Below are 19,294 nucleotides of genomic sequence, written 5' to 3'. Positions count from 1 at the left end.
TCTAGTCATCCAGATGATCGCCAATGGTAGACTCAAGAGTTAATTCGTTTTTGTCTCTGCAGATAAGGTCAAAAATGGATCACATATCAGAGAAGTTATTATTACAATCTAGTCATCCAGATGATCGCCAATGGTAGACTCAAGAGTTAATTGTAGAGGGGCTAGTTAAAAGGGAATTTATCTCTGCATCACCTTTCTTTCGTTATATATATATTGAACCACCATAAAATTTAACATGTATCTTGCACCACCTTTGTTTTTAATCTTGTATCAAACAACCATTTTGACACTTGAAAATGACCATTTTATCCCTAAATACATTAAAATACCATTTTATTCTACGAAAATTTGAAAAATAATAAAATTAATTAAAGAATACCCTTGAATTTATTAAAATAAATAAATATTAAATTCAACATGTTAATTTTTTATAAATATAATTTCATTTAAAAATTATCATGTTAATTTTTGTAATCATAATTTCATTCAATTTGTATAGGAAAGTTTCTTAATATTAATTATAGGGAAGTTTACAATAATTATAGGGAGCTTTCTCTTCGTGTTAATTTTTGTAAACTTTCCTATAATTAATTTAATTACAAAAATTAAATGAAATTAAAATTACAAAAAGTTATAATTACAAGATGATATTTTTTATAATTATAATTTTATTTAAAATTCATTATCTTAGATTTTGAGATTTATTTGTTTTATCAAAGTTAGGGGTATTCTTATAATTATAATTTTATATTTTTTAATATTTTATAGAATGAAATAGTGTTTTAATTTATTTAAGGGTAAAATGGTTATTTTGAATGTCAAAGTGGTTAATTGATACAAGTTTGAAACAAAAGTGGCAAAGTACGTGTCAAAATTTTATAGTGGTTAGATGTACATATGGTAGAAGAAAGGTAGTATAGAGATAATTTCTCCTAGTAAAAAAAATGGCACAAATTTTATTTCCAAAAGAGATAGAGGTTTGATGTGAATATGCTAAAATGAAAAATAATATGAACTCTAATATAATTTTTTTTTAAAAACGTAAACACTTGCATTGAAATTTTTGTTTTTGTCCTTCAATTTCACCCCAACTTTTTTAAAGTGAGGAGTTTCTTGTTAAATAATATACACACACCATTGCTGACTCGGTGCGTCGCAGACTTTGAATTGTTAGTAAGGAATAAACAATAGTAATCGTGATAATTCTTAACAACAGTCACTTGGAGAATAAGGTAGTGTATAGTTTTCAGCTAGTTACGCTAGGTGGATCCACGAAAAATTATATGCAATTTACCAATAAACTCCACCTCAATCCCATTAAAAGCAAATCTTTTAGGTAAGTTTATCATTAATTCAAAATTTGGGGTAACTTTATTATTAGCTCAATTTTATTTACTTCCGTGTGAGTTTGAGGAGGGTTTAGAGCGAGCTCAATGTCATTAATTAATTATAGGCCTTCTAAAAACTCAATTAAATTCGCACTTTAATAAAGTGTGGGACCTTATTGGAAAATTTCTATATATTCACAAAATATTCAAGACTTTAAGCTTTAACTTTGATTATAAATAACGAATCAAAATGCAATCCATCAATGAATTATGTAACATGAAAAGTACAATAAATCAATTCTACACATCTAATATTAGATACATATATAGTACTGATTTTCTTACTTGCAGTTGCAGACGTTGGTTTGATCATTTGCTTCTCGCCTTGATGAACTGCTGGCTTCTTCCATGTTGGTGTTAAGAATTAAACTTAATTTTACTTTTCTGTGCCAGAAGCCAAAAAAAAAAACAGACTTAACATAATTTTTTTTAAGATTTATAATTAAACATCAATATACTTCAACACCCACAGGCTATAAGCACACACATTCAAATGTATTATTATTTTTATTGGCAAACGTAACACTAAATACTAACTTTTAAAAATGGAAACGATAAATGACCCCTTAATTTTCCGCAACTTTTGACACGATTTTGTGGCCTTTAGATTAATGGTTAATTGATGATGGTCAATATTAAATGAAGTTTATGACCTAGATTCATGATGTTGAAGAGCGAGAAATTATATTAATTATTTATTTATAAGGTAAGGAGCATATATAAAAGACATTTATTAAGTATTATTAGGAAATTAAGCAGTCAAAAAATTATTTGAAATTACGAATGTAGAGAGTGGTTATGGTTCAAATAACCTTACAAAAACACCCAATTTCACCCACTTTGTTTCTTAAATCTTAAAGTTTTATCTTTTATGGAGTATCAAACGTATTTACTTCGTATTTACCTTCAAACATTACTTGAAAAATCTTGAATTTGATTCAACCAAAAATAAACAGGAAAATCAAATAATTAAAGACTAACACAAAAATGTGTGAAGCTCTGTACGAATATCCTAGATATTTAGATCCGCATGAATTAAAATTCAACAATTGACCTAATAATATCAAATAAAATCCAATCGTAATTTAACAATTAATAACTGCACATGAATAACATAAAGCAATATCATAAATCCACAATTAAAAATACCGCATATAAATCAAACATAAAAAAACAAATAATTTTTATTTAATTTTAATTTAGTATATAATTTAACCTAATCTAGATATTCAATTTTTTAAATGCACTTATATCCGGATCCAAATTTAGATCCGTGCAGATTCTAATTCTTAACATTTGGATCTGCATTTTTAATATATAGAATCAGATTTTTTTGGATCTAGATCTATCAAATCTTTGATATGCGGACCGAATCCACATTTTATTGCCATCCTTGTGTTGTAGGGTGTTAAATTTTTAAAAGATTAACTTCTACTCAATTTTTAAAAGATTAACTTCTACTCTAAACACTTATTAAAATCTTAAAATAAATTAATTTCTTTTGTTAAAGCTCTCTTTTTCAAAAGTCAACACATCAGTATGTTGAGCAAAGGGGCTTTTAAAGAATGAATAAGATACGACCACTTGGGTTAAGCTCAAGTGGCTAGAGCCACTCTCTCACAAATGTGAGAGAAGTGGTTCGAGCTCCCGCAGACGCATTGCAGGAGTTTAATTTAAATTTTTTTTCTCGGAGCTCCAAAACTTGAGTGAAGGTAGTCTTTCTCCTAGGAAGAGAGTTGACGTCCCTCGAATATTTGAGAGTGTTAAAAATCTAAGCGGTGCCATATTAGAATTGATATAAACGGATCTCAGTAATTATATGATTATAAATATCATGAGTAATAATTCTCAAATATTGCAGGAGTTTAATTTAAATTTTTTTTCTCGAAGCTCCAAAACTTGAGTGAAGGTAGTCTTTCTCCTTGGAAGAGAGTTGACGTCCCTCGAATATTTGAGAGTGTTAAAAATCTAAGCGGTGCCATATTAGAATTGATATAAACGGATCTCAGTAATTATATGATTATAAATATCATGAGTAATAATTCTCATTTAAAAAAAAATGAATAAGATACAAATAACCCCACCCCATCACATAATACCCTTGTGGGGCAGATTTTAGACTTTTAAGATCCTCTAGCGTTTTGTTCCCCTTTGTCCAATCCAAAATAACGACTCTTATGGGCCGATTAAGATAGCTCTGGTAGGCTTAGCTGAAAATTTTTTCGAGTAAGGGCGATCATAGATTGAATTTTGCGGATGAGTTGGACTATTGGCATTCTTCCAAAATCATTTAAATCTTATTTTTCAGTTATATTCAACTTAATATTAAAATATTATTATTATTTAAATAATCAGTAAGCTAACTGTTAAAACATGACATGTTATTAATCCATAAATTGACCTAGCTCAGTAAGATGAGGGGAAACAACATCGTCATGAATTACTTGACAACAAGGCTTCTCCTTGGGTATTATTTTTTTCACCTACCTCCTTGGTAATTTTGCCTTTTTAACGGTGACATAATGATGCTAAACAATTATTAGGAAGAGTAATGATAGATAGTTTACTCTAATTTCACCTCAACCTTATATAAAAATACCCAGAAGTTTGCCTTGGTAAAGTTAAAGTTGGGTTCATTGGTGGGGCGCATATCATCGATAATTAATTTTTCTAAAAGAAATGCAAAAGTTCTTGAAACAAATAGATAGATTACATGAATAATCAATATGAAAAAGAAAAAGAAGATAATCAATATTTTAAGTTTGTGCAAACTAATTGATAAGAAAACTACAAAAGCAAACGGGGAGAGAGAAACTACAGGTGGAGTTATTTATTTTTTATTTGTGTGTCTGTGAGTGTAAACAAACAAGTAGCTCAGAATGTTAAGAAAATGATCATGTGACTGGTGAGAACTATACGTACCTTAAAGGTGCTTTGAAGATTGCACTAGCTAGATTGAAAACCGAAAGAGAGTTAAGAAGAAAGAATTGGAGAAGAAAGAGATATATCAGACATTAATTGAACATTGATACTATGTGTTGGGCTTTCATTGTAATATATAAAATATTAAAAAAAGGTTTTTCAGTAATACTGACAGTGGTTGCTCCGTTGGCGCGTTTATTTTCTTACTTGGAGAAATTGCTTTGATCATTTGCTTCTCGGTTTGATGATCTGCCGGCTTCTTCCATATTTGGAGTTGGAATTAAACTTAATTTCTCGGTGTTTTTCTTTTCTATACCTGAAGCAAAGAAAGATATATCAATATTTGAATTGAAGCAAAGATTAGATGTGTTTTTTTTTTTTTTTGAATACTGATTAATCATCATATTACTGCATTACACAGATATTTACAACAACTGCTATTGTAGCAAAGATATTACACTGATATTTACAATCAGATATACATGATTGGGACTTACATTATTACATTAAATTCTATGAAGTACATGCCCAGACAAATAACCCCTCACAGGAGAGGGATGTCCATAATCCACTTGCATTTCGCAAGGGAGAATGATTTTTAAATATAAAGAACATTTAGCCCCCACAATGCTTTTGTGGGGGCTAGAACCGCTGCCCTCACAAAGCATTGTGAGGGCAGCAGCCCACCACTTCGGCCAAGGCCGAAGTGGCAGATGTGTTTTTTTTTAAAAAAACTTTGCAGCGGATGTCAATAACATAGGCATGCATAATAAACTGATACAATCTTATGTAAATGTGGCGCATAATAGCAAGATAAAATGTGGCTGGAATGCGACTAGCGGCAGAGCCGCTGAGAGAATAGTGGGAGCAGTTGCAATAAATATTAAATCTGTACATACGTTATGATTTATCAGTTATCATCAGTACTTTATGGTGTAACAATTCCACCACAACAGCTCCCAAAATTTAAAGAATATGTTTTATTTAGAAATGAAATTATAAATTTGTCTCTTTGATTATTTGAATGCATCGAATTCAAGTTCAAATTTATTTTAAAATCACACACAAATCTTGTCCAATTTCATAATTTAAATGCACAGAACCTAATTAAATCCATTAAAAATAAGATTTAATATCTGATATATTTGATCCGATTTAGCAAATGTCCAATTTAATATTAAAAATTCATCAAAAATTAAAATTTTTTATTTAAAAAGGAGAACAAAATTTTTTGCTCCTCAATCTTTACGATTTGACTGCCTTATCTTAAAATTCCGGTTCTTTAGAGCAAGAGATCAGAAAATGAGTAAACAAATAAAGTCATTCTCAATTTCATTGTTTAGTTTAATTTATAATTCATCTCTTTTTTTCTTATTTATTTCTCCTCTTATTTTATTTCTTCAAATTAAACATGCTATTAAACATATGTAAAGTGAGATACTAAAAAATTAAAAAAATATAGATAAATAAAGTTACTAACGTCTTATTAGAGAACTTGACATGTATTATACATGTCCCCAAATAATTCAAATGAGAAACACATCTAATATCATAATTTCCAGCCCTAGGTGTCGGTGCTTCATAATCGGTAAGATTTTTGTAATAATGCACGGTTGGTACTTACATATAGGATCGACGGCGGAATTTTGTTCGTTCACAGAATTAGGTAAGATGAACGGCTACGATTAAATTGCATATTCGAAACGTGGGTGCATGACTGGGTCCGCAGAATAAATAATTGTACATATGAACGACGAACAAAATCACGTGGAAGGTAAGATGGGTCCACAAATTAGGTAAGATCATAACTGAGCTTCAGGAAGAATGAGAGCAAATACAAAATGTGCCAGAACTGCAACCCGGTCTAAATGTCTAATAGAGTCTTTTCCTCATTCAAAATATCATTTCATTTGGAATTGCCAATATATATATATATATTATAAAAGATAGTTCACTGAAATGGGCATTTCGTGATGATAATTTGCTAATTTTTGCCAAATAAAAAAATAATTGAGTTTAAATTATATTATAAGGCAGTAGACCTTATGGGGGCCAATGAATATCTCTTAGGACTATGAATGGATGAAGTTAAATGGTTTTGTATTCATTCTTTTTTATTTCCAACTAGTTTTCAAAGGAATATGAAAACTTTAATCTAAAAGCTTTGTAATTAAGCGTGCTAAAGCTGAATCAATTCAATGATTGGTGACTTGATAAAAAGATACAATAAGTGACTTGCTAATAACAATAATATAATTTAACATTTATATTATTATTTTTTTTTACAATAACTGTGATTAAAATTATAACACCTCAATATTAAATAATTCGAAGACTTTGTTTCCTAATTTTGACTCACAAGATGGGAAGAGCAAACTTAACCTGCATATTTATATATCTATATATCTATATATATATATATAAAGTTGGGACTTGAGGAGATGATGTGGCATTACCATTTCTCATTATCTCATATTCTCTATTATCTAATAAATTAGTTGAAATTAAAAAATAATTACATTATAAAATATTAAAATAGAAAATAATTATTAGATTATAAATGATTACATGTCTTTTTCTCTTTCTATTTAAATTCAACAATATGTAACCATTAATAATAATTAATTATAAGTCTTGAAACATTCATTTATTTTATTATGCCAACAATTAAATTTTAGTGGCTTAAAATACATCAATTAATTAATATTAATATATGAAGGAATGTTCCTTCTTCTTCCCTCAACAATGCCATTAGACCCTAATTTTAATGTCATAATCCCATATTTAATTATTCAATCTTTTGTTTAGTGCATTTTGACTTCTTCAAACTCCATAAACATTAAATATTTAAGATTTGTGGCATCATTATTTCTCATCTTTTCATATTCTCTATTATCTAATATATTGGTTGAGATTAAAAAATAATTACATTACAAAATATTAAAAATCTATATCCATATATATATATATATATATATATATATATATATAACTGGGACTTGAGGAGGTGATGTGGCATCACCATTTCTCATATTTGTATATTCTCTATTATCTAATAAATAGAGAAATTTTCTTTTAGATTTGACTTTTCATCTTCTCATAATTAATTTGATTGTTATTACACAATAATAATTATGTAAAGATTTGAATGAGGCATATTCTTTGTAATGAACATCCAATGGGGAGTGTTATGAATTTATTAAAATAAATGTAGATGTTCATAACATATTTCTCTTAGTCTCCCTACTATCTCCCATTAGCAAGCTTTAACTTCCCTATAACTCCCATTATCTCACAAAGAATTATGATCCATAATTTTTCATTAATTTCATGGAGTGATTATGTAACTATAAAAGGAGAGCTCATCTTTTTGTTTTGTACACACACAATTGGAATGAATAAAATCACTCTATAATATATTCTCTCATTTTATTCTTTATCTTGCGTTACTTCTTTATTTGTATTGCCGGCTAATAGTTGTTTTTTTGTTTTTTATAAGGCTGCCTCATCTTAAAAAAAAAAATCAATTCATATTTTTTATCAGTTTCATCAAGTGTAAAGTAAGAAAAAATGATAATATTAAATTCTTTTTTCAAAGCCGCGTGAAACGCGGTTTTATTTTCTAGTTTTATTAATAAAACAAATAACTTGAGTATCACCCGCGGGGGTTCCCACCCTGTGAGTCAAAATAATAAATTGAATAGTCAATTTATATATGAAACAAGAATTAATTTATTATTAAAAATTTTAGAAGGCTAAAATTAATATGATGCTCGCTTTCCTTCTAAAAAGTGCTAAATAATACAGAGCAAAACGTGAGTGGTTTATTTTCTTAATTGCAAACGTTGGTTATTAATCACCCATGTAGTAATTACAGATTAAAAAAAAAGGTAAAAAAAACAATGTAGAGAAAATAATCCTTGAGCAATTACAGAGACCTGGGTTGCTTCTATAACATTGAGTAAACAACCATTGGCTGAGGAATGTATTCTGTAGAGTGATCAAGTTTTTTTTTTTTTTTGGTTGGGGGGTGGGGGAGACTAATCTTTAAAAACTTTAAAAAAAAAATTAATAAACTGCTAGCTTTACTAATGTAAAGCAACGCTACTGCTACAGGACAGAAAAAGGGACCAATAAAGGGCAACTTGAAGATCACTCGAGTCAGAAAAAAAAAAGTGTAGAAACTTAAATAAATTAAATAGATAAAATTCATAATAAATATAATTGATTAATTAAGTTAAATTCATACAAAACATTTTAAAGGACTTATACATTTGGTTTACAGCGTCCGTTAACATTATAGAAACATTATTGTTTTTTCAGCTACATGCTACATATATCAGTAAAGACTGTCAAGCCCGATACTTTGTACACTAAAGAATAATTTTTAGTAAACTCCAAGTTAATTAAAATAAATAAAAAATAAGTCCCTTAATTAGAATTTTTTTAAGAGAAAAAATAAGAACCTGTGAAGGAGAAGAGAAATGGTGACTGGCAGCTGCCACGAAGCCGCTAGAGTGGTGGTGGTGAATAATTTTGGATGACAAAATTAAAGAGGAGAGAAATTGATGTTGCAAAATTAAATGAAATCGGGCTTTTGCATTCTTATATATACTGCATTTGCATGAGAGGTTTCATATCTCAAGGCTTTACTTATCGACCACGTCGATAATAATTGGAGAATAGCATCTTCCCTTTGCGTTCTTTGATATTGCGAAAGTTTCACTTTTACTAACTCAAGACAAGCATAAATGCCAGCACGATGGATGGAAGTAATTATCTCTAAGAAGTATGGTAGGTTCTTGTCCTTTTTGAACCAAGTTAGCTCATGATATGGAAAAGTTGGTAGTTCAAAATTTTTTATCGCAAATTCTAATATCCAATTTTAGGGGATGATAGAAATAAAATGGAGATTATAGGAACCAATATTGATTCTAAAGGTAAAGGTCATGATTAGATTACGAAGAATAGATCCTTCTCAATCAAACACGACATCCATAAAAAGTAAAACATCAAAGTCGTTATAAAATGAAATTATTTTGTTTCTCTAAATTTTTCATCCACTAAGGTGGTGTTTGGTTGGGAGGAGAGAATATAGGAAAAGAAAGTAATTTAAATTCTCTTTTTATTGTTGCGGAAACGTGGGTTGAGCAATTACTAATACTGCAACCTGTGGAGAAATATAAATATAAACAAATGCAAAGAAAATAGAACACAATGATTTACGTGGTTCGGCGTAATGCCTACATCCACGGGCAAAGACTGGAAGATAAATTTATTAACAATGGGACTTTACAAAAGTGGGAAAAACTCACAAAACCCACAACCCCAATACACCCAAATGGAACCTCACTGGAACACTCAAGTGGAAGCTCTCTCAAATTCTCTCAAAGAACTCACTTGCAATTGCTCTCAACTTCTCTCAAATTGGGATGATTAACAAATGAGGAATTGCCTTCTATTTATAAGGAAAAATGGGGTGCACTATTGCACCAACCCCAACAAAATTGTCAACATAAATTAGGCACCTACCTTAGGAATTTGTCTTCAAATTTGCTTCTCCAAAGTTGAATCCATGCATGGCAACAACCTGTCAAATATTTGTGCCACCAACCTCCAATTTGTCAAGAAAAAACCGTGTGAAAATAAGCTTTGTGGGCTGACTTTTCAACAATTCTCCACCTCGGCGAAGATTTAGTAAATCTGAGCCGACTATCAACAAACTACCTTCTAGTTTCTGCCTTCTCTGGCTGCTTTTAAACTTGTAAGATGTTGATCAAGTTTAGACAATGCTCAAACTTGATCGCCGTCACTACCTTGGTCAACATATCTGCGGGATTATCTACAGTTTTAATTTTCTGAAGACGAATCTTCCCCTCATCAACAATTTCCCGCACAAAGTGAAATTGTACATCGATGTACTTCATACGCGCATGATGTTGTGCAAATTTTATTGAACTCGCAAGCGCACGAATCTATTGTAGAATAGACTAATGGTGACGAGTGTCGATCCCACAAGGAGGTGAATTTTAATTGTGTGTAGAATTAATTTTGTAAATGGGTGGTTGGATTTGTGGTGAAAATGATTTGGATTATCCTAAAATTGGAATTGAAATGGCGAGAATAATTTAAAGAGAATTCTATTGTAATGACGTACTTGGGTATCTGGATCCGTATCAACATGCATCATGGGCTAAATATTCCTTATTAATACCAATTAATTCATGAGGGGGGAATCCACACCTCATGAACCACGCTCTAATCAATATGGTGCTAAGGGCTTATCGTGCCAAATAGTAATGACCTTGTACTAGGGAGCCGGTGTAACCAGGGCGGTATCTAGACAAGCTTATTATTATTTATCGACGAGAAGTCAAAACATCCACAAAAACTAGGGGGGAAGAGAAAATAAATTTACCAAATAAAGCCCATGACACATGTTGAAACTTCACCTTCAACCCAAGCTTGAAAGAAAATTAGCTACTCATAATTGAACTAGGGGCAAAATGAAAATTTATTAAAATACGTAGAAAATACAAGATGGAGAAGGAATTACAGAAAATGGATCCCAAAAATGGATTCAGAGATATCCAATTAGGGGGGGGAGGCCCCCTTTTTATAGATATATTGAGTAAATCGTGGTCATCGGATTAAAAACAGTTTGGACGCTCAGGATTGTGCCACGTCATCAGTCAACAGTACGCGGTTTGATCACGTGGGTGAACAGTAACACGGTTTGACCCGCGTTGAACAGTGATGCGGTTTGGTGTTGTGCAAATTTTAATGTACTCGCAAGCGCACGAATCTATTGTAGTATAGATCAATGGTGACGAGTGTCGATCCCACGAGGAGATGGATTTTAATTGTGTATAATTAATTTTGTGAATGGGTGATTGGATTTGTGGTGGAAATGATTTGGAATATGCTAAAACTTAAATTAAAATGGCGAGAATAAATTCTAAAATTGGTATTGAAATGGTGAGAATAAATTGAAGAGAATTCTATTGAAATGACGTACTTGGGTATCTGGATCCGTATCAACATGCATCATGGGCTAAATAATCCGTATTAATGCCAATTAAATCATGAGGGGGGAATCCACACCTCATGAACCACGCTCTAATCAATATGGTGCTAAGGGCTTATCGTGCCAAATAATAATAACCTTATACTAGAGAGCCGGTGTAACCAAGGCGGTATCTAGACAAGACTATTATTATTTGTCGACAAAAAGTCAAATCATCCACAAAAATTAGAGGGGAAGAGAAAATAAATTTACCAAATAAAGCCCATGACACATGTTGAGACTTCACCTTCAACCCAAGCTTGAAAGAAAATTAGCCACTTATAATTGAACTAGGGGCAAAATGGGAATTTATTAAAATACGAAGAAAATACAAGATGGAGAGGGAATTACAGAAAATGGATCCGAAAAATGGATTCAGAGATATCAAATTAGGGGGGGGAGGCCCCCTTTTTATAGATACATGGAGTAAATCATGGCCATCGGATTAAAAACAGTTTGGAAGCTTAGGATTGTGCCACGTCATCAGTCAACAGTACGCGGTTTGACCACGTGGGTGAACAGTAATATGGTTTGACCCGGATGAACAGTAACACGGTTTGGTTGAAAATAATCCTGTGTGATGCATGTACCGTACGCGAGATTTTTCGTCCACTGATATGTTGCCACGTCACCATCAACAGTACATAAGAATTTTAGCCCAACAGGATCGTGACACCTCATCAGTCAATGCCACATCATCGGTCAATGCCACATCATCGATCCGTCTATGTGAACAGTGTCGTAAACAGTAACATAGACAGTACCGTACACGTGAATAGTGCCATTTTTCTTTTTATGCTCCTCCTAAGGTTTTCGACCGTCCTGAGTTCAAAGTGATGTCCGTTTTGCCGTCTGATCTCTCCTTTATTGTGAAATGACTATAATGCCCCTAAAATACATAAAATACTTAATTAAAATAAAACACATGTAATTAAATCACAAGAAGGTTAAATACATAAAAGTAAGGGTTGTTAGTAAGACTTGAAATGTCAAATGACGGTTTTCTCCTTTATAAATATGCATTTTCTAACACTCAACATTTGGTTGAAAATAATCCTGTGTAATGCATGTACCGTACGCGTGATTTTTGGTCCACTAATATGCTGCAACGTCACCAATCAACAGTGCATAAGAATTTTAGCCCAACAGGATCGTGACACCTCATCAGTCAATGCCACATCATCGGTTAATGCCACGTCATCGATCTGTCTATGTGAACAGTGTCGTGAACAGTAACGTAGATAGTACCGTACACGTAAATAGTACCGTGCATGTGAACAATGCCATTTTTCCTTTTATGCTCTTCCTAAGGTTTTCGACCGTCTTGAGTTCAAAAGTGATGTCCGTTTTGCAGTCTGATCTCTCGTTTATTATGAAATGACCATGATGCCCCTAAAATACATAAAATATTTTAATTAAAATAAAACACACATAATTAAATTACAAGAAGCTTAAATACATAAAAGTAAGGGTTGTTAGTAAGACGTGAAATGTAAAATGACGATTTTCTCCTTTATAAATATAAATTTTCTAACACTCAACACATGACAAACTTGGTTCTTCGTTAAGTGAATAGCACTCTGACTATCGCAATACACATTAATGTGCTCCTGTGCCAATCCCAAGTTTTCAAGCAAACCTTGTAACCAAAAAGCCTCTTTAACAGCCTCTGTAATTGCCATGTACTCGGCCTCTGTAGTCGACAGTGCAACTGTAGACTGTAGTGTAGACTTCCAACTAATTGGCCCTCCAGCAAAAGTAAATACATGTCCGGTAGTTGACCGTCATTTGTCCAAATCACCAGCATAATCAGAATCAACATACCCGATCACACCTTGACCAAGTGTAGCGTTTCTTTCAAACAGTAAACCAACATACACGGTCTTCTAAATGTACCGTAGAATCCATTTCACAGCTTGCCAATGTCCTTTACTAGGATTATGCATATATTTGCTCACTATACCAACTGCATGTGAAATGTCAGACCTTGTACACACCATTGCATACATCAAGCTACCCACTACATTTGAATATGGAACTTGTAACATGTATTCTCGTTCCGCATCTGTTGAAGGAGATAATTGTGCAGAAAGCTTGAAATGAGAAGCCAACGGGGTACTTACAGGTTTTGTCTGCTCAGTCATGCCAAACTACTGTAGTACCTTCTTCAAATATTTCTTCTGAGACAAGTTTACTTTGCCACGAGCTCTATCTCTACATATCTCCATGCCAAGAATCTTCTTAGCTTCACCTAAATCTTTTATTTCAAATTCTTGATTGAGTTGAGTCTTTAACTTCTCAATCTCATTTTTGCTCTTCGATGCTATTAGCATATCATCGACATACAATAGCAAATAAATGAAAGATCCTTCTTGTAGCTTGCGAAAATACACACAATGATCAAATTTATTTCTTGTGTACCTTTGCCCTTTCATAAATCGATTAAATCATTTGTACCACTGCCTCGGAGATTGTTTCAACCCATAAAGTGACTTTGTCAATTTGCAAACCCAATTTTCTTTTCCAGCAACCTTAAATCCATCTGGCTGAGTCATGTAGATTTCCTCTTCCAAATCACTGTGTAAAAATGCAATTTTTACATCAAGTTGAACTAGTTTAAGATCAAATTGCACAACCATGGCTAGCAAAATTCGAATAGACGAGTGTTTCACAACTGGAGAAAATACCTCATTGTAGTCTATTCCTTTCTTCTGAGCGTAACCCTTCGCTACCAATCTATCCTTGTATCGAATTTTATTTTTACGAGGAAATCCTTCCTTTTTTGCATATACCCATTTGCACCCAATTGCCTTATTTTTCTTGGGCAGTGTAACTAACTCCCAAGTTTCATTTTTGTGAAGAGACTGCATTTCTTCATTCATTGCTTTCTTCCACTGTATACTTTCTGGATTACTTACTGCTTCTCTGTAAGTGGAAGGAACATCATCATCTACAATTGGAAGTGCATAGGCCACCATATCAACAAAGCGAGCAGGTCTGCGAATCTCTCTGCGTGGCCTTCTATATGCAATTAAAGCTTGTTGCTGTGAAGGTTCCTGAGTCAGAACCTCTTCATCATCTTCGGTTGATGGAGAATCATTATCCATCTCATCGACACCAGCTGGATCAGCTTTAACTTTTTCAAACTCCACCTACTGTAAAGTGCTACTGGTCTTGTCATCCTCTTGAGAATCTTTTTGTTTCAACATAGCTGATTCATCAAAAGTTACATCTCTGCTGAAAATAATCTTCTTCGTAATAGGACGCTAGAGACGATATCCTTTTACTCCACCAGTTATACCCATGAACAATGCTTTCTTTGCTCTTGGGTCTAACTTAGATTCTTTTACATGATAATAAGTAGTGGAACCAAAAACATGTAAAGAATTATAATCAGTGGTAGGTTTACCAGTCCACATCTCCATGGGTGTTCTGCCCTCAATTGCAGTTGATGGCAAACGGTTGATTAGATGGCACGCATATACAACTGCCTCAGCCCAAAACTCTTTGCCCAATCCAGCATTGGACAACATACACCGAACTTTCTCTAGTATAGTCCGGTTCATGCGTTCTGCCACCCCATTCTGTTGTGGTGTATCTCGAACAGTGAAATGTCACACAATACCCTCATCTTGGCATATTTGAAGAAATGAATCATTCTTGTACTCACCACCATTGTCTGAGCGAAGTGTTTTGACCTTTCAACCAGTCTGAATCTCGACCATTTTCTTCCATTTCAGAAATATGCCCAAAACTTTATTTTTGTTCTTCATCAAATACACCCACACTTTTCTTGAATAATCATCAACAAAAGTAACAAAATAGTGCATACCTCCCAAAGAAGCTGTTTTGGTAGGTCCTCACACATTATTGTGAACATAGTCCAGAATTTCTTTTGTATCGTGAATTGCTAAGCCAAACTTTACCCTTGTCTGCTTGCCCAGAACACAATGTTCATAAAATTCTAATTTGCAAGAATTTGTACCTTTCAATAAGCCTTGCTTCGCTAAAGTCTGCAAAGCTTTTTCACCAGCATGTCCCAAACGCATATGCCTCCACTTGGTTGCTTCTGAATCTGCATCTTTTTCAGAAATTGTTGATGCTGATCCAATAACTGTATTTCCTTGAAAATAGTACAAATTATTTCTTCTTGTGTCTTTCATCACCGTCAGTGCCCCAGCTACTACCTTCAATAATCCATCTTTTAAAGTGATTGTGAGCCTTTTAGATTCTAGGACTCTTAATGAGATGAGATTTTTCTTCAAGCTTGGTATATAGCGAACATCTGTCAAAACTTAGATTGAGCCATCATGATTCTTTAATTGGATTGTACCTATTCCCATGGTTTTACAAGCATTGTCATTGCCCATAAAAACAACGCCACCATCTAGCTCCTGAAGTTAGAAAACCAGCCCTTGTTAGGACACATATGATAAGTACAACCCGAATAAAAAATCCACTAATCTGAGTGACATATCAATGTCATGCCAACCAGACTAAAGTCTGACTTCTCATCATGCTCTGCTACAGATGCATCAGAACTAGCCTTGCCTTTTTGTAACTTAGGACAATTCTTTTTCCAATGCTCTTTCTCGCGACAAAAAGCACATTCATCTTTGGCAGGTCTCCCTTTAGACTTGTTTCTTTTTCCAGGTTTGCGGCTTTGCGAACGACCTCTCGCTGTCAGTGCTTTTGCAACTGTATCTCTGTGATCCTTTTTGTCTTTCTTTTTGGTCTCAGAGTTGTACAATGCACTGCATACAGCATCGAATGTGACACTGTCCTTCCTATAAGACATCCAACACCTCAGATTGCCACATACCAGAATTATTGGTACCATCGAATTTCTCCACTTCAAACTTTGCATTAATCACAATAGTTCTCGCTGATGACGACGACGACGATGCCTCTGCCATCTTTTTTTTATCTCAAATGATCAGTTTTTTCAACAACTATTTACACTTAAAAAAACAGCTTCTATGATGTTTATTTCGAGTGAATAAATGCACCAGGAAAGTTCCCAGGAGACTGGACGGGAACTCGGTTCCAATTAAAAACTAGAATCCTTAGACTCTTATCGCCTTTGTTGACAGAACTTTCCTAGACATGCAAAAATACACACTACTTACAATAGACTGTCTCCTAACTATAAATGGTCGTCTCCACTATATTGGTGAACAGTACCGTATATAAGAATAGTACCGTATACGTGAACAGTACCGTATACGTGAATAGTACCGTATCCCCCCAAGTACGAACCGTCGGCTCTGATACCACTTGTTGCGGAAACGTGGGTTGAGAAATTACTAATACTGCAACTTGTGGAGAAATATAAATGTGGTGATAAACAAATGCAAAGAAAATAGAATACAATGATTTACGTGGTTCGACGTAATGCCTACGTCCACAGGCAAAGACTGGAAGATAATTTTATTAACAATGGGACTTTACAAAAATGGGAAAATTTCACAAAACCCACAACCCCAATACACCCAAATGAAACCTCGCTAGAACACTCAAGTGGAAGCTCTCTCAAATTCTCTTAAAGAACTCACTTGCAATTGCTCTCTACTTCTCTTAAATTGGGATGATTAACAAATGAGGAATTGCCTTCTATTTATAAGGAAAAATGGGGTGCACTATTGCACCAACCCCAACAAAATTATCAACATAAATTAGGCACCTACCTTAGGAATTTGTCTTCAAATTTGCTTCTCCAAAGTTGAATGCATGCATGGCAACAACCTGTCAAATATTTGTGCCACCAACCTCCAATTTGTCAAGAAAAAACCGTGTGAAAATAAGCTTTGTGGGCTGACTTTTCAACATTTATTTCCATTGTTTGGTTTGACAAAATGTATAAAAATTTAATTTCCATTAAAATTTAATATCCATCATAATGTAGAATTTGAATTCCACACTAAGTAGTGAAGAATTTAAATTCCTCTTATATTAGAAACTAAAATTTCTAAAATTACCCTTCATCTTTTTAACTTATTTAATGCCATTAATAATTATTATTTATAATTTTATTTTATTGATTTAATATTATAAATAGATCACCGCTGGACCTCACCAGAAAATCACCGGACTTCTGCCATCGGCCACCGGACCGTCATTTTATTATATATATATATATATATTATTACTAATATAAATAGTTTAATATTTAAGGTAAAAGATAAATTTGTCTAAAGAAAAAAATTATAATTCATTTCCTTATCAAATTTTATATCAAACCAAACAATAAAATTTAATTTCACTACTTTTCTCCATTCCTTTCTTCTCCCTTCCTCTCCATTCCACTCTTTTCCTCTTCTCCCTTTTCTTCAAACCAAGCATGACATAAGAGAATCATATATGTCTTTTGGTGGAATGAAAAATGTCGATCTTGTGGACCTTATTCAACCAAGAATATAACTGAAGTGCTTCATAGCTATTCATATCAAGCTTTAAAGAAACACTCCCCAAGACCCCTGATCAGGTTCAATCTTAATTGCTTAACAAAGAATAAACGAATGAGAAATATGATGATTAACTCAGAAACGAGGAAAGAAACTAAAAATTCAGCCAAGAGTCACAGAGCACAGCTATTAACGTGGTTCGTCCACGGGCCGGGGAACATGTTCATCACCTTCATTGATTCTTTTACACAGAGATTAAATAACAATTTTTATTTAATTGTTACAAATCCTTTGAATTCAAAACGTGAAACTGTTACAATAAAAAATTCAAAAAGAAATTAAAAACATGCCAAAGCTTTGCATGGATGATTTTAGGCTAACATTCGCGTACGCAAGACGCGCAGGCGCACACGAGTTCAACCAAATCGGTCTAATATCCTTACATTTCCTGCACACGCGCGTGTGGAGAGAGCCTCTATCCTTTTAATTCTTACTCATGCATAGTTAAGTGCTTATATATAAACACTAATTCCTAGACTTCTTTTTCCCATGTGGGATAAGCCTCATTTCCTTTCAAATTTCCAACTTCAAGAGTGAACTTTGAGAGACAATTTCTCATTCACCCAAGCACCATTTTGAGAAAATAAGATTATAATTTTAAAGTATCAACGGAGTAGAATCCGAACCTCACAAGATTTTCCACTTTCGTTAAGTGGGACCCACTCAAAATGTGCCCTCAAAATAGCATGTATACATGCTATTTTTTCAACATAAAGATGCTGTGGCCATAAGTGGATGAGTACATATCAAGCAAAAGAGGAAACTGCAACAGAGCAAACAAGGTGACAGGGACAAATCCAACAAGGGTAATTGGAATAAACACCAAATTCCATTTGTGGTAAAGAGATATAAAAACGGTTGCACCAATGGCTACCATCATGCTTGCAATAGAAAAGAACAAGGTGGTGAGGCCAATAATTAACTTCCTTGGTAACGATACAAGAAAATCTTCTTCTGCATAGCGTGAGGTGAGGATGCCCGAGAACATCAGAACTGAAGTAATGGAAGAGAAGAGTGCAAGCGTATCTGAAATGGCAAAAATCGTGAAAGATAGTTTATGTAACAAATTTGGAATTCCTCCGCTATCGCTGCCACCAGGTACAGTGAAAGCTGCGGCAAACACTACAGTGATTACGAGTGCAGCAAAACTGAGCAAGATGAAGCTGTTTCCTTTATTCATTTTTTTACTTCTTTGACCATCCTTGTGCTCTTCGATAAAGACCTTCTGGGATTTTGCATTTGATGATTTATAGCTTCTCGAAAAGATGGATGGATAAGACTTTCTACCGCCTACAGAAAATTAAAAATCATAAATCCTAGGACTACAAGGGAGAATTTTTAGGAGCAAAAAACCCATGGTGTAATGAGGATGTCATCAACCTTTAGATTTAAATCTTTTAATCTTCACAATTGATTCAATTTAGTAGGTAAGTAACTAATTATTTGATAATTAA

General features: G+C 33.2%; 1 protein-coding gene and 1 pseudogene across 1 annotated transcript in view; one reads left to right on the top strand and one right to left on the bottom strand.

Moving 5' to 3' along the window:
• LOC18040674 overlaps nucleotides 1-4,680 on the bottom strand; it is an 8,491-nt pseudogene extending 3,811 nt beyond the window's left edge.
• Nucleotides 1-19,294, top strand: part of LOC112098256 (putative 12-oxophytodienoate reductase 11) — a 61,474-nt gene that overhangs the window by 15,288 nt on the left and 26,892 nt on the right. The gene's annotated exons all lie outside the window — the stretch shown is intronic.

This window comes from Citrus clementina, unplaced genomic scaffold, assembly GCF_000493195.1.
Source record: "Citrus clementina cultivar Clemenules unplaced genomic scaffold, Citrus_clementina_v1.0 scaffold_5, whole genome shotgun sequence".
NCBI classification, from domain to species: Eukaryota; Viridiplantae; Streptophyta; class Magnoliopsida; order Sapindales; family Rutaceae; genus Citrus; species Citrus x clementina.
Note: the sequence above shows the minus strand (reverse complement) of the source record. Positions and strands in the feature narration are given on the sequence as shown.